The sequence below is a fragment of the Lissotriton vulgaris genome, chromosome 11 (assembly GCF_964263255.1).
Source record: "Lissotriton vulgaris chromosome 11, aLisVul1.2, whole genome shotgun sequence".
NCBI lineage: Eukaryota > Metazoa > Chordata > Amphibia > Caudata > Salamandridae > Lissotriton > Lissotriton vulgaris.
In genome coordinates, this window is record NC_141699.1 from 316,529,217 (window position 1) to 316,553,480 (window position 24,264).

The window sequence follows — 24,264 nt, forward strand, 5'->3', positions numbered from 1 at the left end:
CATGGGATGATAACTACTGGCCCCCCTCTTTGGGTCTCCCCCCCTTGCCCGGTCAGCTCTGTGAAAAGCCTGGGAGTGATCATCTCGGAGGATCTTTCCATGAAACCTCAGATCTCAGCAGTAACATCATCCTGCTTTTTCCAGCTACGCAGGATTCGCAAGATCTGCAGATTTCTAACCAGAGAGGCACTCACACTAGTAATACTGGCTTTGGTCATCTCCAGAGTTGACTTTGCCAACATCCTGTATGTGGGGATTCCTGTCTATCAGCTTCAAAAACTTCAGCTGATCCAGAACCAGGCCGCGCGCCTGGTGTACCACCAACCCAAACACCAGCACGTCTCCCCCCTCCTGAGGAGCCTTCATAGGCTCCCAGTGGCTAAACGATGCTCCTTCAAGCTCGGCTGCACCCTATTCAAATCTTTGCATAACCAGGCCCCTGAGTTCATTTCCTCCATGCTTAAGCGATATTCTCCAACCCTCAACTTACGGTCTTCTGTTGATAATCTTCTTTGCACTCCATCATTCCGCCGTAAAAAACATGGAGGATTATGCTTCTCTTTCCTAGGCCCCTCCTACTGGAACTCCCTCCCTTCTTCCTTTCGCCATCTTACCTCATATGAGTTGTTCCGCAAAACCCTGAAAACCCACCTTTTCAAGGTGGCTTTTGAGTAACTCTTCTGCCCTGGCTAGCTATGTTTGTTATGAGCGCCAAGAAACCGTCTCGGTATACGTGCGGTATAAATTTTTTAACATAACATAACATAACATTTGGTGCCTGTCGATGGACTACCACCACCCACGCAGTGGAGAAGCTCACAGCGCCCCCTCGCCTGGCAGTCAGCCTGGTAGTCAGCCCCTCCTGACGGCGAGGGTGTTCGCACAGTCTCGGTCACCCGGGACTCGCTTTGTACGCCGCTGCAAGTGCCAGTGCCACCAGTTCTGCTTCTTGATGTCTCAGTAGCGGGTGGCATTCAGGCCAATACTTTCGTGCTTCACACTTCTGCCAAGGATCTTATGGGCAACCCTCTCTGGTGAGGTCAGGCTGGTTCTTTCTTTAATGCATAGTGCAGGGACACCAGTTCTCGTCGACCTTCAGGCACTGGCAGGCACTGATGCGGGTGCTGGCTGTGGGCACTGGTGGGGAGTCCCACTGCTTGCTTCACTGTGCCTCGGATTGAGTGTCTCTCAGGGCCACCATCTTAAGGTCAAGCAGGCCGCCTAACGGTCGCAGCCCACGGCACTTTGCACAGGGTGAACAGGGCCTCCCGCCAGCCTTCCAGTACCACCGGGGGGCTCACCTGGCATTGATAGCAGTCCAGGGTCACAGGAGGCAGGCCGCATGGATCCTCCGCTCAGCCTGTGATCGGGGAACTCTCATAACAGGCTGAACTTGCGGCGGCGTTCACAGTGCCTCCACATTCACTGGACCACCTCCGGTGCTGTCCAGACGTTCCGCCTCAGTGACGGCGTGCATGCAGGGATCCTCAACCGCCTCTCGGGCGGGAGACAGGTAATGCCCAGGTGGTGGATGGCAGTCACTCTGGGGCTCTTGTCACTAGTGCAGTGTGAGCGCGCAGCACTCCTAGCTCTCAGGGCCGTCATTACCCCCTCCGGTGTCAGTTGTTCAGCTAGCTTGTCTTTGTGGTGCCAGGATCTCTTCACAGGGCCGCTGGAGTTCTGTAGGCCCTTGGTGGCCCAGTCGCCGCAGCAGGGATTTTCCGATGAGACGGGCGTCATCTTGTGCTCTGCGCCATTCCCCTATCGTGAAGCTGGATTTCAGCTACTACAAGGCTGCACAGCCTTCACAGGCACAGGCATTGGATGCCTGGTGTAGTCCGGTGCCGCTGGGCATTATCGGCAACCAGATGGGCTACATGTAAAGGGTCGAGGTGGAAGCCCGCTCGCAGGGCCTCATCAAGGCACGTCCGCCATGGTGGCCATCTTGGCCACGCCCCCGGAAACTATTTAACGATATTAAGAGGTTTAGCAAATACTTGTGTTTTTAATGAACTGACAGATTTCCTCATTAGGGACCAATTAGTGTGGGGTACAAATAACAAAAAGATACAGGAGAAGTTATTAGTAGGTAATCCTGATTTAAAGGATACTATTGATATAGCAAAGAGTATAGAACACACTGCAGAATGCATAAAGGAAATGTCTGTTAGGAGTGAGTAAATTAAATCTGTAGTGAATTTTAAAATGTATGTGCTATTAAGGAACAGAACAAAATATGAAATGGTTAAAGAGGATCACAAGAGAAGATTTACTCCAGAAAACAGGATGAAGTGCTTTAGGTGTGGAAGCACTGGGCACCTTGCCAATAATGTTACTAGTTGGGCCAGAACAGCCACGTGCAGCAAGTGTAACCACAAGGGACATTTTGTACATATGTGCAAAGACCTTTCTGGCAGAACAGTTAATGCTGTTGAATCAAGAGATAATGACAGGAAACAATATGTACTTCAAGTTGATGTGGAGGGTAATAAGGATGTGTACATGGTTAACTTTCCCAAGTGTGAAATTGGATTGGATGTAAAAAGAGTGGAAGTTTTTGATGACTCGTATTCTCCTTTTACATTCATTAATAGCAAAATATTCAATTCTAAGTTTGATTATCCGGTATCATCCCTTGTTGAACCAGATGTTGTTCCAGTTGGGTATAACAAAGACCCCATACCACTGGAAGGTGTAGCCATTATGAAAATCAAGTTTAAAGACAGAAGCACAGTAGGAAAGGTGTACATAGCCAAACAAGGATACAATCTTTTAGGATGGGCACAAAGATTTAGGAATTAGACTAGATCCTACAGCGGAAGTGCCTGTCATGCTTGTAGAAAGATCGGCGTGCGCTAGGGAATTACTTGATGAATTTCCAGAAGTATTCACTGACAAGACTGGCTGTTTAAAAGAATTTCAACATAAAATTATATTGAAGGAAAGTGCAAAACCTGTAGCACACAAATGCAGAAACATCCCGATAATGTTGGGAGAACTCCTTAGGCAAGAACTAAACTAGTTAGTCAGTCAAAGTGATTAATTGAACCTATCGAAAGTGTGGAGTTGGTTGCCCCCATAGATATTACATCTAAACCCAACACTAAGGCCGTCAGATTATGCATGGACTTGAGGGAATTAAACAACATTATTTGGATTGACAGGAGTCCCTTGCCTAACATAAATGAAATGCTGAGTCAAGTCAGAAATTCAGAGTTTTTCTTGGTAATCGATTTATACTCAGCCTACCACCAGGTGCAGCTTCACCCCTCTAGCAAGCTTTGACATCATTCATCACACCGTTTGACCCATTTAGATTCTGTAGGATGCCATTTGGACTTGCATCCACTGCTGCGATGTTCCAAAGGGCTAAGCAAAGGATCCTGGATGGACGAAACCGTGTATTATGCTTCCAGATTGATTTGCTGATTTATAGAAGCGATGAAAATGAACATAAAGAGACCTTCATGACAGTGTTGACCAAGTTTAAAGAGGCAGGATTAACTTTGAAAAGAGAGAAGTGTCAAGTAGGAGTGTGGTCAGTCACCTACCTAGGAAATGTTATATCCAGAGAGGGTATTAAGCCTAAGTGGAATTGGTAGAAGCGATCAGATCAGCTCCCGTACCTACCACCAAGGAAGAAGTGAAGTCCTTCCTTGGTTGTCAGAATATTTTTCAAAGTTTGTAAAAAAGTTTGCTGACATTACCCATTCATTACGAAACTTGTTAAAAAATGTGTTAAGTTCATTTGGAACGAAGAACATTTGGAAGCATTCAATGATTTGAAGAGTCTGATTGTGAATGCTCCTTTCTTTACTTGATACCAGTATGCTCACCATACTGACAACTAATGAAAGCACCAAAGGTATAGGGGAGACTCTCAGCCAAATAGTGGATGGGGAAGAAAGGATAGTGGCATATGCATTGAGCGCATTAACTGAAACAGAAACTCAATAATCAATTGTTGAAAGAGAAGCACTGGCCTGCTTCTGGGCAGTTAGGCATTTCTGTGTATTCCTGTGGGGTATTCCTTTCACCCTGAAAACGGCCCACAAACTCTTGATAAATACATTTCTCAATAAAAAATATTGATATAACCATTCCCAGAATATCCAAATAGTTCCTTGGTTTAGAAGGGTACAACTTCAAGATTGTGTATATTTTAGGACCCAGTAACCAAGCAGCAGACTGCTTGTCTAGACTCCATTTGCCAGGAGATGAGTTTGAGAAAAATGAGGTGGAAGAATATGTGGTAATTTCTATCACAGAAGGCAAACAAAAAAAGGAGTGGGAGAACAGAGTGAGAGATGACCTAACATTTCAAAGTGTGAAAGAACTCATCTTGAAAGGATGGCCAAGTAAGTGTTCTAGAAGAAAAGTTAGTGGTTGTGCTCACATAACCCTCCCGTACCTGAGCAAGGGACATCCAAGGATGAAGAGATAGAAGAAGGTGGTACTTAAGGGATTAATCAAGCTTTTAATCACAACCAAGAAATAATTAATTATCCGGTTGACTCCAAATATTTGAAGACATTCATGTTCAAAATATCATATAAAAATATACGGGAACAGCAAGAGTGGCTTACAAAGGGAAAAACACATATGACAAAATATATATCACAATACAACATACACAATATATACAAATCATATATACAAACTGTACATTATAATTACTACAAGCTATCTATACAAAAGTGTACCCTAAGAAAAAATAATACACAGCTTTTTTCCAGTATCCACTCCTAGCTTCGAGTGATATACATCTCAGATGGGAAGTCCCACACTAAGCGCCAGAGGTCTCACTTCTCAATACACAAAATATATATTTATCAAGGCGCTAAAGAAAAAAACTCAGACTAGGTTATAGGTCTAAGGGGACTCCTTAAAGACAAGATGCGGTCGCGTTTCAGCCAGAAGTCTTTATTGCTTCATCAGGACATGGGTACTATCAAGCACGTGCCCGACCGGCAGCGGTCTACTGAGGATCCACCACCATCATGGGCAGGGTCTAAGCTTCGTCCAATCAAGCAGGAAAATGTCTCTAAAAAGACTGGATACGCCCAAAAATTACGTCCAGTCGCGATGTCTGGGTCAGTACTCCAAGTGGATAATTCACTCTTGTCTCCAGCCTCCTTCAATTATCAGGGTCAGGATACGCCAGAGTCAATAACAGGGAATTCCTCACACCAACGTCAGCAGTCCGAGTGTTCTGACTTAAAAAATGAAGTGAAATGATTTTCGGCAGTGAGGAACAAATTATACATACACAAAGACAATTTGTATAGGGGTAACAAACTTGTTCTGCCTGAAAGTTTGCTTGGAAAGATAGTAGTGTTGGCACATAAAGGTCACCTAGGGTGCAGTCTAATGAAGGGCAAGACCAGGTTACATTATTGGTGGTCGGGCATGGACACCATGATTGAGAGAAGCATCAGGCAGTGCATAAGTTGTTCATGCAGTGACAAGAGCAAACATGTAGGCAAAGGTCATACTACCACTGTAGAAGTGCCCATGGTCCCTTGGAACAAACTGGCGCTAGACATCATTGGTCCTATAAATGCAAAAAGACTAGGAGGAAAGTATATTTTTACTTTAGTGGACTATCATTCCGAATGGGCAATCATCAAAGTTGTAGAAAATGTCATCAGCAGCACTGTCATTGCATCTCTACAAGATGCATTCTGAAGTGAGGGTGTACTTCAGACCTTAATAACTGACAATGGTGTCCAATTTTCTTCATCACTAATGAAAGAATTTTTTAATATATTTTCTGTAAATCACTTGCAAACTGCTTTGTATTGTCCAAGAGCTAACAGATTAATTGAACGACTTAACCGTATGATTAAAGATTGTATCAAACTAAACGTCAACAGAGGGTTTAATATTAGGAAGGAGTTGGACGCAATAATCTGGTCCTACCTTGTAACCCCTCACTCCATCACAGGGGTTTCCCCATTTAAGTCTCTCCAAGGAAGGGAACCAGGTACTTAGGTAGGTCCCCTGTGGATAGTCGGTAGCAATGTGGAGGGGGTAGATTGAGACAAGATAAGGGAGAAGGTCCAAGTGCATCAAAGGGAATATGTTAACTTGTACAACAGTATAGTGTTGGAACGGAGTAAGATTTGGAAGGAAGGGGATGTTGTAAAAGTGAAATTACCAAGAGCTGTATATTCTAGTTCGTCCAAGTTTTCTGAGAGGAAGAAAATATGTAAAGTGGTCAAAAATGTTGAACTTCTTGATGATGGACAAGTGTGGAGCAATGACAGGATTGTCAGAGACAACAGTGTGGATGTACAAGGTTCTTCCAGGGAAAAAAGAACACAAGTAAATGATGGACCTGATATTCAACCGAGAAAGGAGTTCCTTAGGAATCAATATAAGAAACCGTTGTGGCACAAATATTACAAAATGTTCTGACATTATTTTTTTCTTCTGTATTCTCAGCTTTTGCATATGAAAATATTTAACTCAATTGTGTTTCCCTAGGGAAGGAGATGTGTTGTAAATATCCTTCTCTTTCCCTTCTTTTCCTTACATGTTTCTTTCCATTGCCCCCCCCCCTGGTTCTATTGCCTTAAACTGTTCATAGAATGCTCCAACATTCTACTGTGCGCTCCTGGTCCCAACTGTCATTCTGGGCCATGGATGTCGAGTCAAACTGATGAATAAAGTTTCTTATCTTCATTGAAGTCTATTTGTTTCAGTAAGCATAGAAATTAGTTTGTAAATCATGAAATGAGCTGTCATTATGAAAAGACAGTGTAGCCTAATCTGCCTCCCTTGTATAGAAGCAGAATGATTATATATTAGAATATCTCTGGGCATTATATATGCAGACTCCATACCTTAGTGTATAGATGGTAGTGCTATATCATAGGTGCTGTCCTGCTCTTCTCTCTGGAAAGCTCCCTCTCCAGGTGTGTGCTACCTATTTGTGTATGCCAATAGGACCAACATACATATTCCCAAACAACAGCTGGGTATATTTTGTCTAGATGCTATGGCCTGACCAGAACAGAATAACAAGGGGCATTGTTGATTGACCTTGCTCACAATGTTCAGACTAAATCCCAGGAACCCGCAGGGTGTGAACACAGCGATATGTTCTCATGTGAACACAGCAAAAGAGGCATTTGCCAAATACACTTGTGTAGTAATATGTGCAAAGCAGCTGACAATCTGCAGCGTGCTCATGCTATCTTAGAGAAGACGACAATGTCCCCATGGGCCATGTGACAGCCAGATGCACAGCTTTAAAGACTCTGGGTGAGGCAGAACTCAAATGTCTGCATGGGACTCATATGTGGCCTTGATTAGAAGGCATTGCAAAGGAGTCATCTATGCAAGCAGTGGTGGGTAGTGAAGCAAAAAACATAAGAACCTGGATGAAAATAAGGAATAGTGATCCTGCAAACATACAGACAACTTTGTGGGCAGGATACTCATAGGCAGGCAGAGGGACACCAGAGAGCGGACAGAGCTCACATACGGATGCAATTAATTAATTAATTAATTGCAAGTTTATATAGCGCTAGGATCGACTCCCGGAGGAGTATCTCCGCGCTTCGACCGCTGCGAAACCCTTCCTGGCTTCCCTGAGAGATGGTCCCTTAATGGGTATCTCCAGGGTGAGACCAGGCATCCCCGGCGGTCTGGTGGGGCCGTTAGTGCAGATGAGGCAAGCTTATGCCCAGAGTTGCCGAGTGTGATCGCTGATCAGAGTGGGCACCGAGGCGAGAGAATTATCGAGTCCGCTGACCCTGGTCCAGAAACCTGCCGCGTCGGGAATCGAACCCTGGTCCCGGGCCGTCCTCTGCTCTCGGGTCTGCCGCCTCTAACCAGTGAGCCACACTAGCCACACTACTGCACAATCAAAGGCAGTCAGATTTTCAAAGAATCTAATGGCAGATGGACTCATTGAGAAGGTAGGGTTTCATTTATGCAGGCACGGGTTCAATGAAACAGAGGGTCTTACAGTGATAAGGCAGAGGCACACAAAGTAGATCAGTCAGCACAAGGCAAAAGCTGCAGAAAGGCTACCGGGGTGGGGGGGGGGGGGAGGTTTCACCCAAGGATACTGCTTTTTTCTCTGGTGCTGAGATTCAAGCAGTATTCCAGCACTCACATTCTGCATTGCTCAGTCAGACATCTATATTAAAACACACCAAACCTAACCAACACCAAGGAAAGGACTGACAAAAAGACTAAAACGAGCCTAAACCCCCACAGTGGGAATAGTTTAAACAATCCCGAAAACCAACTTTAAAACTCTCTAGCATTGCTATTTGCCTAATTTCAGCAGTGATAGGTTTGATTTTCTATTCATTATGTTGATTTTTTGGTTTTTCCTGTGTTGTTATAATAAGACATTCATTTGGAGTAATTAAACATTGCAGATATTTTCACCTTCACATTGGCAGATACACAAGTGACCCGAAAGCTGTTTGCAGCATAGCTAATAAATTTCATATTTAATTAAATGTGGGAGCAGTGAGAGAGAAGTTACAAGATGGGGTGAAGGGCAAAAAGTGATTGGCCTGGCAACAGCTGCTGGTCCTTCGCAGAGTTTATGTAACAAGAAAAAAAATGGGGTAAAAATAAAGAAGGTAACCAATAACAAGGAAGTGAGTGACCGTTCTACAAAGGTTAAGCTGCCAGGCCCTTACAATAGCATCTAAAGCAAGGTGGCTTTGAGGAAGTGGATGCTTGCCAGATGGCAGCAACATAGCTATCAATAGAGCAGCAGGTGCCATGACGGCACCCTGGGCCCCAAATTAAAGATGTTTTCCATTACAGAACTAGTAGTTGGGTGGACATTTTGGGTGCCTGAATTTGGGTCCATTGCACTGTTGATACGCCCTTGTAAGCTGGAGGATGGGAAGCAAAGGTTGGTTACAGAGGGGTGGATGAGGATGAGACGAACAAAGTGAGTGATGGAGAGAGAAAAGTGTGTCAAATACAACAAGATAATGGACAAGGAGCTGAAACTTTTCAACCACTCACCCCAGTCAAGAGATCTGGGTTGAATACATTGTTCTTTTGCTCACTATGCCACCCCAATTCAAACCCAGCCATATGTGAATCAGTCTTGACCCTTCTCCCCTTGGGAACAGTCCAGCTCGAACTGCCAGGTAACAGCATCCCTGGACTGGAAACAGGCATCCTGGTAAGGGTTTAAGGTTACACCCCTCAACAGCCAAGCTAGCTTGAACCCATTGACACAGCGGGCAAGGGACCCACATCTGGGTATACCCTTGGCCACTTAGGGCGAACATATCAAACACAACAAGATGATGGACGGAGTGCAGAAACCTTTGAAACACTCACCCCACGTCACAGTTCTGGGTTTAATCCATCATTATCTGGCTGCTACGTAACCCAAGTTTGGATCCAGCCTTATACAAATCAGTCTTGACTCTGCTCCCCATGGGAACAGTTCAACCTGAACTGCCAGGCCAGGTTCTCCACTGGACTCAAGCTAGCCTGGCTGATGACAGTTGATTTTGCAAAGAACAAAATGTCCATGGGTCTAATCGGTAGACAGTCAAAATATCGAGTTGGAAATATCGACCTACCATAATATCGAGTCTGAAATATCGAAGGAGCATAATATCAAAGGCAAGAATATCGTAGGACAGAATATCGACCCAAGGTAAGTAATATCGAAATACTTAATATCGATGTAAGTAATATCGAAGTTAGTAATATCGATAGCATATATATTGATGTTAATAATTTCGATGACACTAATATCGATATTTGTATTATTTTATAGTTTTTTATTATGTATGTGTTATATGTTTAATTTAAGTATTTAAAATAATTACTAATATATGTGTATACATTTTCTATAATAATATATAAATTTATAAGGAAATTTGATGTTTTAGTACCGGAGCGGGTTGTGGGTTTATAGGGGAATAGGGTGGGAAGTAATTTAATTATGGTAAGTTAATTAATAATTAGTAGTATTATTAATTAATTATAATTATTTGCTAATTAATATTGATTAATTGGGAAATAATTAATTGATATATATTTTCTGTAGCGGGATGTGGGTTTATAGGGGAATAGGGTGGGGAGTAATTTAATAATAATTAATTAATTAATATATGTTTTTAAATATTTATAACTAATTAATTGGCAAATAATTAATATTAATTAGTTAATAAATTAATATAATTTTGTACATATTTTAAATTAGTAATTAATTGGTAATTAAATAATATTAATTAGTTAATTACATTAATGAGAGTAATTTATTTATATATATAATTTTTAGTTACTGTTAATTAATTAATTGGGGGAAAATGATATTAATTATTACATTATATTAATTACAGCTTATGTGCTAATATATTTACTGTATTGTTATTGTTAATTAATTATTAATTGCTAATTAAATAATATTATTTAACTTTGGGTTAAGGAGTATTTTTAGGGTTCAGGGTAATTTTTGAGTTTTTGGGTAAAGGGGTATTTTTAGTGTACAGGGTCAGTTTTGGGTTTTTGGGTAAAGGGGTTTTTTTAGGGTTCAGGGTCAGTTTTCAGTTCTTGGGTAAAGGGGTATTTTGAGTGTTTAGGGTCAGTTTTCAGTTTTTGGGTAAAGGGGTATTTTTAGGGTTCAGGGTCAGTTTTCAGTTTTTGGGTAAAGGGGTATTTTTAGGGTTCAGGGTCAGTTTTCAGTTTTTGGGTAAAGGGGTATTTTTAGGGTTCAGGGTCAGTTTTCAGTTCATGGGTAAAGGGGTATTTGTAGGGTTCAGGGTCAGTTTTCAGTTCATGGGTAAAGGGGTATTTTTAGGGTTCAGGGTCAGTTTTCAGTTCATGGGTAAAGGGGTATTTTTAGGGTTCAGGGTCAGTTTTCAGTTTTTGGGTAAAGGGGTATTTTTAGGGTTCAGGGTCAGTTTTCAGTTTTTGGGTAAAGGGGTATTTTTAGGGTTCAGGGTCAGTTTTCAGTACATGGGTAAAGGGGTATTTTTAGGGTTCAGGGTCAGTTTTCAGTGCATGGGTAAAGGGGTATTTTTGGGGTTCAGGGTCAGTTTTCAGTTCATGGGTAAAGGGGTATTTTTAGGGTTCAGGGTCAGTTTTCAGTTCTTGGGTAAAGGGGTATTTTTAGGGTTCAGGGTCAGTTTTCAGTTTTTGGGTAAAGGGGTATTTTTAGGGTTCAGGGTCAGTTTTCAGTTCGTGGGTAAAGGGGTGTTTTTTGGGTTCAGGGTCAGTTTTCTCGACTGTTGCACTCTCTGGAGTGGGAATAGTAATTTTATCCCTACGCTATCAAACGCTTTCCCTACTGTTCCACTCTCTGGAGTAGGAATAGTAATTTTTACCCTTACGCTATCCAACGTTTTATATAATTAATTGTTAAAATATCACATGTTTATTTTATTTTTTATATTACTTACATTTTATTTATGTTATTGTTTTATGTTTGTAAATGTATTAGTAAATTAGAATATATTTCATTAATTTATAAATTAGTAAATTAATTATTAATACTTATTGTTCAGTACATATATATTATATCTTTACTGTATATATTTAATTAATGTATTATTAATATATATGTATTATTTATTAATTTTAAACATTATTAGATACTTTTTAATATGTATATTTTATTTATTAGTGTTATATACTTACTTTTACATTTATATATATAAAAAAAAAAAACGATATTTTTAATATCAATATTTTTTACATCAATATTATTTTTTTGATATTTTTGTACTTACCATGTTGTAGATAGGATGTCGATATTTTTGCCCTCGATATTGTTGACTCGATATTCTTGTAGTTCGATATGTCTGAGGTCGAAATTCTGTCAGTGATCCGGTCTAATCAAGCCTAGAGATCTCTCTCAACGCAACTGGCACAAAGAAAAGACAAGAAAAAAGGAAAGAGAACACCCTCTGGTGTAATTCTTGTTGATCTTTTTAAAAGGACGGAATCCCATCACTCACCGTAGTGACATGCTTCATCATCTGGGATCTACTCTTGGTTGCAACCTGGTGCAACCAAGGACTACAACCCTCTCTCTGAGAGGGAGGAACTCAGGCATGTTTTCAAATGAGATGTGTAAAGAATTTGCTACAATCCAACGGATGTAAAGGGCAAAGAGTTCTAAGTGTGATAGGCGCAGTGCAAAATTGTAAATGGTGATGTGCAAATTAAAATTGGTTAGCAATAGCTAACACCTTTATTCATCATCTATTGATCACCAAATAAAAAAAAGTCCAAAAGCAGTTTTAAATAATAATTGCAGAAGTTCAAATCAAGGTCTACATGTTTCAGCCATCTAGATTGAATGTTATCTTGGCCTTCCTCAGGACCTAAATCAGATAAGGCTACTGTGTATCAAAAGTGAAAATACCTTCAAGATAGGTTGAACCAGTTACAACCTACCAACATGACATAGGTTCTCTGTGAAATATGGTGTAATGAGGACACCTAGACAAAAAAGAAAAGAAACAGACAGCAACAAGATGAGTAGGGTTGATAGCCTGAAACCGGTCCTAGGATGATTGTTTCCAGTCCAGGGTGAACCTGGCATGGTAAAAACTGATTTGCATATGGCTAAGTCCAAACTGAGGAGACGTGGTGAGCGAAATAAGAAAAGATTAAACCCAGGTCTGTGACTGGTGGTGAGTGTTTAAAAGGTTTCAACACTCAGTCCATCATTTTATTTCATGATGTTGCCAAGATAGAAATGTGTACCCCACATGCACTGCAAACCAAATTCTAATATCAGCAGTGGAAAGATTATCATCAACAAACTGCAAAACAAAGGGCTTCATTACGATGGTGGATTGCCCATCACCGCCAGCCGTGCGGTGGTGGGCCCTCCACCATCGTTGGTGAAGTGTGGCGTTGTAAAGCCTGCCCGCCACGGTTCCGCAAGGTGGTCCTTTTCCAACTGCCTTGTGGAACAATAAGATTGACTAACATTGCAACTAATAGTGCCTGTGCTTTTTTACGCCAGTCTTTTCATGAAGGTCAACCCACCACAAAAAGACGGGCAGAAACAGATTTGAGGACCCATAGTGGGCCCTCCTTCATCCCTGAGCCTGGGTGCCTGCCACGTACTGCAGGGATATGAAATGACCTTCACTTTTGAATTGTGGATGGGGCTGCTGAACGCATCCACGCCACAATGCAAGGTATGGGTGATGCAACTGCCAGGGTGACTGTCACATTGTAATTGGGGTGCAGGACCACAGCCTTATAGGTGGGCAGTCCCAGTCCCCATATCAATTGCGGGCAGACTCACGTCCACCCACCATAGTAATGACCCCCAAAGTTACTGCTGGCTAGAAGAAACAAAAAAGAACGGAGGGATGCCATTGAATTAGTAGCAAGGAGGTAAGACTAACAACTGATGCTAAGCCCACTCTAGCACTGGAAGCGGTTGGTCTGCCTATCTTTAGCCAAGACGTAAGAAGAATTACATTAGCGCACAGTTACTGGTTTTGACAGCCCAGAACTCTGTCACTTTCCCCAGCTCCTCAAGGTTAATTTCAGCAGGCATGGGGAATGAGGGAAAGAGAGAGAGATAAAGGGAAAGATAGAGAAAACGAGTGAGACAACAGTCAAAGAGGGAGAAGCAAGAGAGGAGAGAAGAAGGGAGAGAATGGATGGATGAAAACAGAGCAATAGCTTGAGAAGCTGTAGGGAGCAGTCTGGTTCAAATATGTTTTCCGGCCTACTTTTGGTTTCCCGGTCCAGCTCTGCCAAACAATAATCAATAACCACTGGACTCATCACTAGCCTTGGGCTCCGGAACAGTGACGTGCCCTGTGGTCATGTCCTTCATGACAGCAACTACACATTATGAATGCTCACTCCTTCAACAGTATACTTATATGTGTATGTACTTTGTAGGCTCTGGAGTTCAGACCTAGGACTTTCTGTTTCCGCTTCGGCACTTTTTTCTGTTCAACTGCCTCTATTTAACTGTCTTGATAGAAAACGACCAGCAGAGGTAAGTAAAATACCAGAATTGCTTTCTTCTGAGGGACTTTCTTTTGTTTTCTTTTTTCTGGCAACTGACTTTAAATAACTTTCTTGATCTAAAATGACCAGCAGAGGTCAGTAAGATACAAGAATCACTTTAGCATTCTCTAGATTCCTTTCCATAGAAATTGTCTTCCAGGAGCACCCATTGACAATATTTTTTTTCAAATCTTGTATTTTCAGTGATATGACCACCGAAGGCCCTGATTTTATATTAAAAATAGAGCTTTGGACCATACCATATCGTGCTGAAAAGCAATATTTCTCTCCATGTGTTCCCATACCTGGCGTGTCACACAGTTTGGTGCTTACTTTCCCTCCTTGTTAAAGAACAGTAGATGTTGCAGCACACAGACTAATATGCTGCATAGCTAAATACATATAAGGTCCCAAAGGCAAGACCGATTGCATTACAAATTATTGGTTTTTATTAGTTTTGCCCCATAGAGACAAAAGTATGCTTTAGACAGCGGGCCATCCTGCCTGCAAAAAACGGTGTGGGGTAGGCCAACAAATTGATGTATTCTCCCTATTGCATTGGAAGCAGAAATATGAACTGCACTCCTCAAAATGTAAAACCTCTCTCGCAAATGAGGGAACGGAAACCTTTTCAGAGTTTTTCATGCATCTTTCTTCTCTTTATATGGAGTATACATCTCAGCAAATCGGCCCCGTTGTTATTGCAACAGATGTCTTCATTGGGATTATGTATGTACTTCGAAACGTCTGGAAGTACATTGTATAGCACTAGAAACTTAACAGATCAGGCTCCAATAAAGGATTTCAATACCTTTACATACCATGGCCCAGTTATTATGTCAGACACTGCAGCATATTTTGTATTTCTTAGCACTAAACAGCAATGCATTTCCGAGATTTTGAATATCTGGCTTAAAAGTAATAAAGTCTGAATTTACCACATTGTCAGAAAATACTGCAGATTTTTTCCATTGACGGTAATACATCTTGCATTTCTGTAGTTACAATAGATTCAAATGTGTTCACTCTCTCATCTTCTGATTTAATGGAAAAAGATCTCTCCTCTGTCTTTTTTTCTGATAGAAGAACCACGTAAGAATGGGGCTATTCTTATATTTCAGGTTGGCAATCTGCGAAGGAAATAATAAAGAGGCGGTGCTTTACTAACTTCATTCCTGTGATATATATTTCCCCGTAAAGCAGTCAGGTCTTCCATGAAATTGTGAATGTGGCCTTTTTGAGAAGAGAATGCTCACTGCATGGTGTACAGTCATACCCCCTAACTTGAGTAAAAAAACACATGTACCTGGCATCCTGGAATTGAATGAATGAATGATGTTGGCCACAGCTTTGTACTTATCTAACATTTGTGGGAATGGGAAGGCCTGTCCCTTGATATGTTTCCTGTGATGGACCTGCTCTGGACCTGGAAGGATGAGTAACATGCACTATCTTGTGACAGAGAACTAGTGCAATTAGAATGGTGGTGGCAGCATATTGTGATTTTAAAGTGATCTTAGTGTACTCAGACCTTTCTATCTACATCACAATAATGACGTGCTTCTGGCCCAATCGTGTAAAGTTGCACTGCTATGGGCGAATCCGTATCCCTGTGTTGATATCCCAAGAACATACATATGTGAATGCATGTGTGTGGTCTATGTGTGACATACTTGTCTGAGTGATCCAGAGAGAAAAGAGCCCTCCAGGTTCAATTTTGGATGTTCATAGCAGGCTCATGTGTACAAAATGAGATGGGGGCACTCTCTCAAATATTGAATGTGCTTTGGTTATATTCTTGAGACTAAAGAGAGGGTGCCTAGACACTGACATATTGAAAGAGGATATTAGTTCACTATAGCAATTTAATGTGACAATTGTTGATTAGTGTCGTTGATTAAAGCCGATTGAAGAATCATAGGTAATACGGGTGGGACTGCAGTTCCTGCTGCCAGAGTGGGAATAGTCGTTTAGAAATTGGCCAGCCTTTTATCTCTCCTCCTGTTCACTTTCATGTGTGGCTATGATAGCTAGATGACGAATGTTCACATCTCTGTTACTCTCCACTGGTTTCCCCAGTCAGGAGAATATACTGCTGTGAAAGACAACACTGTAGAAAAAGGCTTAATCTGCGAAAAAGCATCAGAATGACAAATGCAAAGTAATTGACCTAAACCAGTTGGCTGTTAAACCACTTGTTATTCCACCTCCAAGTTCTCTTCAATCTAGGAGGGAGCACTCCACAGAGCAAACAGAAGAGTACTGCAAAACCAGCACTGGTATCTGCCTGACTGCCAGCTTCCCAGAGGTGAGGAGACATCACCATGGAGTATGGTCTGGTCGAAAAACTGTTTATTGTCCTGGAAAGCCTGGAATATCATGCCTGAGAAACAAGGAAGGAGCAAGCCAGCCATGCAGGCGGAGAAGACTAATAGCATGGACAAGAGTAGTATATGTGTAGCTTTGAGTACATTTGCCAGACTTGTGAATGTGCGCCTGGTGTGTCTTACGCTTTGAGGTGGTGTTAGGAATGGGGGTCTCTAGTTGGCATTGGTTTGCACATTTGTCCAAAGAGGGACCCTTCTTCCTAGTCACAGTAAGGGGGATACACTTCTAAAATAACCTCTACTGACCCCCATCGCTCGTTACGTTTAGGCCTTATAGAAGCATTAACTCCCCCGCACCAGTGATCCCGTGTCAGGAACATATTGGCGAATCTAGCATTGAGTGCGTTTGTGGGAATTGTAGCCCCCTCATAGCCTGTTGTTACATATTTGTGCAGATTAATCGACGCGATGTACAGCACCGCAAGTTATTTAACTTCTGTTGCTAGATTCACCGCACCATCTGTCAGCACCTACTTAAATTGCCCTTCCCTACCGAGGTATTGGGGCCTCGTCACATACTATTGCCACGTGCTGTTGTAGGATAATTTACGCGATTTAGAGCACACTTAGCCATTAGACATGATGAAGAGCACCGCGAGCCATTTGACATTTCTTTTTAGATCTCTCAACTGACTGTAGGCACTTTCTCTAGATGACACAGCGCACAGGCACTCTAATTCTGTATTTCTTTGCTAAAATGCTGCCTTGCTTTTCAGTAACTGCCCATTCGGAGTCTCAACCCAGTCTTTGAGCTGTGGTTTTCAGCTCTTTGTACACGTGCCTTAAACAATAGCTCGTCGGCAGCTCACCTTCATTAAGCTCACAGTATTCATGATCAATGCACCGGACCGTGGCACTTCCATACTGCGCTTTCACTAGCCTGGTAATAGCCCATGTGCATCGCTGCCTTAAGCGTTGTTAAGTAATTCGTGCCCCCAACTCACTCCGCGGCACTTGCATGTTGCACATTCATTAGCTTTTGGCAGCACCACTTCTAATGTTTTATTGACTGCCACGGTTTGGGTCATTATTTATAGCTGACTTGTTTTCTCCTCCCAGATTGATTCTCCCTTCCCCCTTGATTGATTTGGGGTCCTTGACTTTAATAAGATTAAGTTGCCACTTCTTTAACAATGGATCCTTGATTTGCCTGGATGGCCTTTCATTGGTAAATTACCTTGAGTAAGTGTTGAGACTCAGAGCCTTCATTTTAGTTTATTTTTACTGAGGAACACTTGGCTGATAGTCACCTTATTTCTACAGGTGTCTTCTCACTGTTGCCGTCATTCCATTGAGAGCCACGGAGCCCCCTGATTCTCCTCCATTGATTAGTGAGAGATCCCTTCTTTTTCACTCACAGTAACTACATTGGCCTAGCCCAGCTCATGGGACTACGTTAAACCTTGTTTTTAATCTTAGTTTGGATGTGACACACCATCCTTTGTCATTTGTAGGTGCCCCTTCACCCCACACCACCCACCAACTGTCCTGAGGAAGACCCCGCGAGCAAGGCGTGAAAAACCTACACACCGATTGGGGTCGAAACATCGACACTTGGTAATTGCCAGTCTTTTCAACAGTACTTACCTTACTGTGAAGCCTCATGCTACATGACAAAGCTGTACGAATATTTTGTACTGTGATGAATATATACTTGACTACCTGCTTTACAGGCATATGAGGAATGTATGCCAGAACTGTCTGTGATTTTTTGTCACCATTTTAACTTTACCTCACTACCCACCTGAATCACAGCCTTCCCCTACCCTTCTTCTTACCTTGGGAACTGTCATGGTGAAACTATGTTAAAAATGTACGCCCTTCCATATTTGGCTGAAGAAAAGACGATCATTTTCAGTATGATTAAATAACACTGAAACAAAAAGTTTTGTTTGTATTTTGCTTTTTGCAATTGAATTCTATTTTGAATTGTCTCCTTGTTTAACACTATTGATGTCATTATACTGGGATCACCCTATTATATACTGGGGGCACACAGGAGGCTGACATTGATTAAGAAGGGTTGTGTTACAAAGAGACAAGGGAACTCAAAAGGTATAGTATAGGGACCTAGGGCAGTATCATATTTTAGAGAACAGTGGTCCCTATTTTTGGAGCAGGAATCACAAACAAGGAATAAACATACTCTAAATAGCTAGTATGTCTTTTGTCCAGCCGGACTAGAATTTATTTTCAAAATAGAAAAAAAATACAGAGGTGTTTCAAAGACTAGATGACAAGTGGGCACAGCCGTGACCCACAGAACATTGAGACACAACAACGAAAACAGAATGGCCAAAGTAAAATATGTCTGTATACTTGTGTTTTAGAATTTTACAGACTTAAATCATTACTATCTGCACCATTGCACTTTACAATATTGTTTAGTCATATTGCATATGGCGTGTGGGTTTCGACAACGTTTCGATGCCAGCACTAGATACTAGGCATCATCTTCAGGACTTTTAGATCAATCATTGTTGTCTTATTTTTATACAATTACACATTGCCTTAATCGCATTACTGTACATGTAATTAACATAAAGGAAGGAAGGGGGGAAGAAAAGAGACAACATAGCTGATAAACATAAGTTCTGCTAGGCATATTATATCTGTGGCTGTAGTGGATTAAAAACCATGTTTTAGTGTAGGTGGGGCGCAAGAGAACGGTAAGTGAGTGAAATATCGTGGGGGGCGTGATGCATACTAATGGCGATGAGCTGATTCACGACTGCTCCCAAGTGATGTGATTGTAGGCGCATATAGGTGGTAAGTACCAAGTTAGGAATATTGTACGGTAGTACAATGTCCCAAAGGAAGAGTGCGCGAGGTCCCGGTACTAGCTCAACGACGGCGCGGTGAACAAGTGAGTGGATACATTGACGCCGTGTTTGCCAAGAATTATTGTGAAAAAACGGCGGGAAATTAGTGCTGCTAAATTCGTGTTCGCTGTTGAAAATAAACGCATGCATCCAGATATGAGTGAAAATGGTAGAACGGGACATGCATTCATGTTGGCTGAAGGCACGAGAGTGCCTCAACATCACGATCAACAATGAGAGACCGATTTTTGGACGGCGTGCTGGTGAACTGATTAGGGAAAGAACCGTTACCTGTAATGATAAAAACCTCTTGTGAGAGCGTGCGCCAATGTTTGCTGGAATTGCAGTATTCGGCGTGGATTTGGTGAAAAGGTCAACTAATGGGACCTGTGGGAGGGGGAGAGTGGAATTAACAGAAGTTCCTTTAAAAGGAGAAATTGGCAAGACTTTACTCCACTCATGCTCATTTACTCTACACCATTGTAGAACACTTCTCTCTATAAAACAGCACTCCACAATATGAAATAGAACTCCACTATATGACACTCTCCTCCACTGTACGCTATGACACTGCACTTGATGATACTCCACTCTATGACACTACTTCACCCTACCCCACTCTAAAATACTCTACTCAACTCTATAATAGTCTATGACACTGTACTCTACTGTTTGACACAACATTCTATTGTACAACTGGCTGTTCCAGTCTATGAAAGCAAAAGACACAACAATTATAGACAAAATGTGGAACAAATCAAACATTCACCCCCAGACAAAAGATATGGGTTAAATCTATTGTTCTTTTGCTCAAAATGCCACTCTAGGATAGACATAGTCATATGCAAATCAGTCTTGACCCTGCTCCTCTTAAGAACAGTTCAAAAAGAATTGCCAAGCTAGGTCCTACCTGGACCAGAAATAAGCATGCTGGGATGGTTTCGGGGTGTCAACCCTCATCAGTCAGGCGAGCTCGAATACAGTGACACAGTGTGCCCAGGACCCACATTTGGCCATACCGGCACACAAAGGGTGAGAAAGCAAACTAACACAAATTATGGACAAAATGTATAACAAACCCAACATTCACCCCCAGTCAAGAGATCTGGGTGAAATCATGTTTTCTTTTGCTCACCATGCCACCCCAGTTTAGAGCCAGCTATATGCGAATCAGTCTTGACCCTGCTCCTCATGAGAAAACAGTGCAGTCCGAACTGCCAAGCCAGTCTATGATACTTGACTTCACTATATGAGACACCATGCCACTACAGTTTATTGCACTTTACTACACAATGATACACTACTACAATCTACTCAATTCCAATCTACAATACTCCAGTCTATGACAATAGACTTTACAACACTCTCCATTTGTGCACTGTTGGACACACCACATAGCAATTCTCCACTTGTAACAAGTGATTCTATGATTTAAAACACACTTTTATTAAAGATGTAATACAAACTTTTAAATTCTATTAATGAACACAAACAAAGGATAAAGCTCAGTTATAGTTAGCAAAACATTTTCTTTATACAAAGCAAATTTAAACTGCACAAACTTTACAAATGCGAAAGTTTTAGTTATAACTTTTATTTACAGTTTATCTACCACCTTCAAAATATTATAAGTAGTGACCTTGTTACACACTCTTTTCAGTTTGCTAACCAAACTACACTCCTAGGTGGGGGAAGATACATTGCAGAGTTTTCATGGTAAAGAAGCTCGAGCATGCTAACTTTTCACTTGGACTTTCATTCATAATTAAGTGTTCATGGTAATTCCAAAGTTTCTTTCTTCCTTCCATTTTCTCGGAGGTGGACCCAGATCATCGGGCCAGGTGCAAAGTGGGTCATAATATTTCCAATATTGTGAGTGTAGTGGGATCAACAAGATTGTGAGGGGGTACAGGTATTTATCCGGACTGGGAACCAAAACTAGCCCTGGCATACTGCTTGGCCAACCCCCCTAGGGATCAGGGGTGTGCGGCCGAGCTGTTTTCTATGGATGGTTTCGGCCGATTTTGTTAAAGGGGGCCAATATTGCCAGCTCTGATAGCAAAAACAGCCCCCCAGGGACCCAAAACCGGCCCCCACCTTGGTGGTCCAACAGGAAAATACCGGTGCCCGCTGCAGCCAGTCCAACCCTGGATTTATCTCTATCTCTTGAAGGGAAAGGACAGTTTGTTCTATTCAGGAAAGAGTAGTCATGCCACGCTGGTGTGTGATATACGCCTCGGATGTCAGCCGACAGGACCAGCATAGAAGACATTCCAAAAGATGTTTCAGAGTTATGTTATGTTATGTTAATTCTGCTTATATAGCGCATGGCTACCCCGGCAATGGGGCGTCCCAGCGCTGCGGACATACCTAGAAGCAGTGCAACACAACAGAGAAAGTGGAGCTGGATGGAAGAGAATGGAGCTAGATGGAAGAGAACAGCCACGTTTTAATCTGTTTGCGGAATAGCAAGTGGTTGGAAGTGGCCCGAGCCCCAAGGGGGATCGAATTCCACAGCTTCGGTGCCAGATGCCTAAAAGAGCGACCACCCGCTCGGCACCTACGGATCTTGCTGCAGTGATGCTGTATCCATTTGCAGACCTTTGAAGGAGACAATGAAAGGGCCACAGAGTGAGGAACTTCTTTCGAAATATATGACATAATGGGAAAAGAAATCCACAAAAGAGAGTTTCCCTTGTGAACAGTCTATCATGCTGGGGTCGTAGAAAGCACATCACTAGTGGCCTTGGGGTTATCGAATCTCGCTGCGGTTGATCTTGCCTATTAACTCTTTGAAATTTAGTGGTGGTGGGAGAGTCCACTCCTATCAACTTTGGTAGGAATTGAATTGTGGCACAAACGTTAAAAAGTTCTCCTCTTCTTTCGCCTCCAGTAGACATACAGGAGTGCATTGCAGAGCCTTCCCCTGTCCGTGAGTTCTGTAACTTCCTGTTCATCCATAACCCTTATAGAGGCTTTTTCCAGCATTGTGGTAGAGATCTTAATACTTCGGGTTCCTGCAAAATAGTGTCTAGTGATATGGAGGCCATTTCTGGCTTGATTCCCTTTTCTGTCTTTTTGTCTTTGATGTTAATCAGGTCTTCAGAAAATAATAATTGTCTGTAAATCCTTCGTCCTGGACCTCAGTGCAGGTTGTGAGGGGGAGAAAGTCCTTTTGGTAAAAAAAGGCACAATGTTCAAACATGCTGACAAGCAGAGTGAAGGTGAGCATCACTGTTGAGAATGCCCAGGGGTACCTTGGAGAGAGTTTAAATAATAATGTGTTTGTCCTCAAATGAAGATTGTATAAGTGCAAGACAACCCGGTTCCAAAATATAACAAGCAGAGTGAAGGTGAGCGTCACTGTTGAGAATGCCCAGGGTACCTTGGAGAGATTTAAATAATAATGTGTTTGTCCTCAAATGGAGATTGTATAAGTGCAAGACAACCCGGTTGCAAAATATAAAAATGGGACTTTAAGGGAATAAATCATATTTGAGTTGTATAGAAGTGTCTCAGGGCTATTAACTATCTCACAAAATCACAAAGTGCCTTTATTTTGCCAAGTGCAAAAGAGGCCCTTTATTACAACAATAAGGTTCAATTACCACCGTGCTCCAACAGGTGGTGCAACAGTAAGTTGCAGGTGGAAATTACAATGAGGGAGGAGTATCAACATCGAAGATGGTGTCACCTAGTATGTGGCCCAGTGGAAGGGAGTAAGATATTTCCATACTGTGGCAAGGCCACCATAAGACGCAGGTGAAACTGGAGGTCTCCGGTGCACCAGCTTATAACAAACAGGGGGCTCACTCAAGGTGCAACATGTGTCTGGAGTTGATGCCTACACCCGTCTGCTGAAATTGAGATAATATTCCAGATTAACATCCAGCAGATGTCAGACCTAGTTACGGGGCATCTTTCTGGCATGGCAAGCATCAAACACGCACCAGCAAACCCATCATTGTGGTGCTGCAGTCCTCAGCCAGTGAGTACAGACCATGTACTAGTAGTTAGCCCCATGCCAGCATACTCTGAGCTTGGTGGGGAGAGTCAGTGCCTGGGTAAAGGTGAACTCGAAGCTCTGAGGATAAATATTCAGTCCTGGGTGCCCTCACTTCTAATGAACTAGATGTTAGGTCTGTTGGACACTTTCCAATACACTCCAGTTAGAGAGTAGGATTCAATATGTGCAGAAGAATACTCTTAGTGAGACCTTTCCTGGAATGAGAAAACTAGGAAGAAGTAATTTGTCAAAGCCAAGCTCCACCACCCCTGATTATAGAACTTAGATGTCTCACCTGCCCTATTAAGGTTTCCTGGGGCTTCAGGACATCCACCACTTTTTGGTGGATGTACTACATATGGTGAGCTCTAAATAAGACTGTGTGTCACAAAGAATTCCTGAAGCCACAGCACGGATATCAGTTAAATGTTCTATCTCCTAGTTTTGGCAAAGTCCTTCTGGAACAACCATATCTTCAATTTGTTTCAAAAAGGGTGCCAATTGTTAATTTCTCTAAAGTAGCAAAGTGATATGTCCTTCAGAATTGGGAATCCACCACAGAATGTCCTATTGATCAACAATTGTGAGACTTCGAAACATAAGAATATATTTTTCATACTGAACAGGGAGTATCCCCTTAGTCTATAATAATTACATGGCAATTTAGGCACTGATGGGAGGTCTAATTCCAGAGTCAGATTGGGAAGGCAGTTATTGGGTGGTGGGCCGGTGCCCAAGGGTCACGAGTGGGTCGTTGTATTCATGACTTTAGTCAACCAGCCCACATAGCCTTACTGTCTTCCATGTTCCCCAACAGACCACAATATGCAGGTCCGACCATAAAGCAGTGCATTTTCGATTGATCTATTTACCTCTTGGCCTCACATTCAGCCTGGGCAGGCAGGCAAGGAAGGGAAGGGATGGGAAGGGAACAGCCTCTCATGGGCCCCAGGTGATTTTATGCCTGTTGTGCCTACTTCAACCCCCACCTTGTTTGAGAAGCAGAAGCTGTGTGCTTTTCTCGACCCCTCCCCTGCCTGCCCTTTTTTCTGAGACT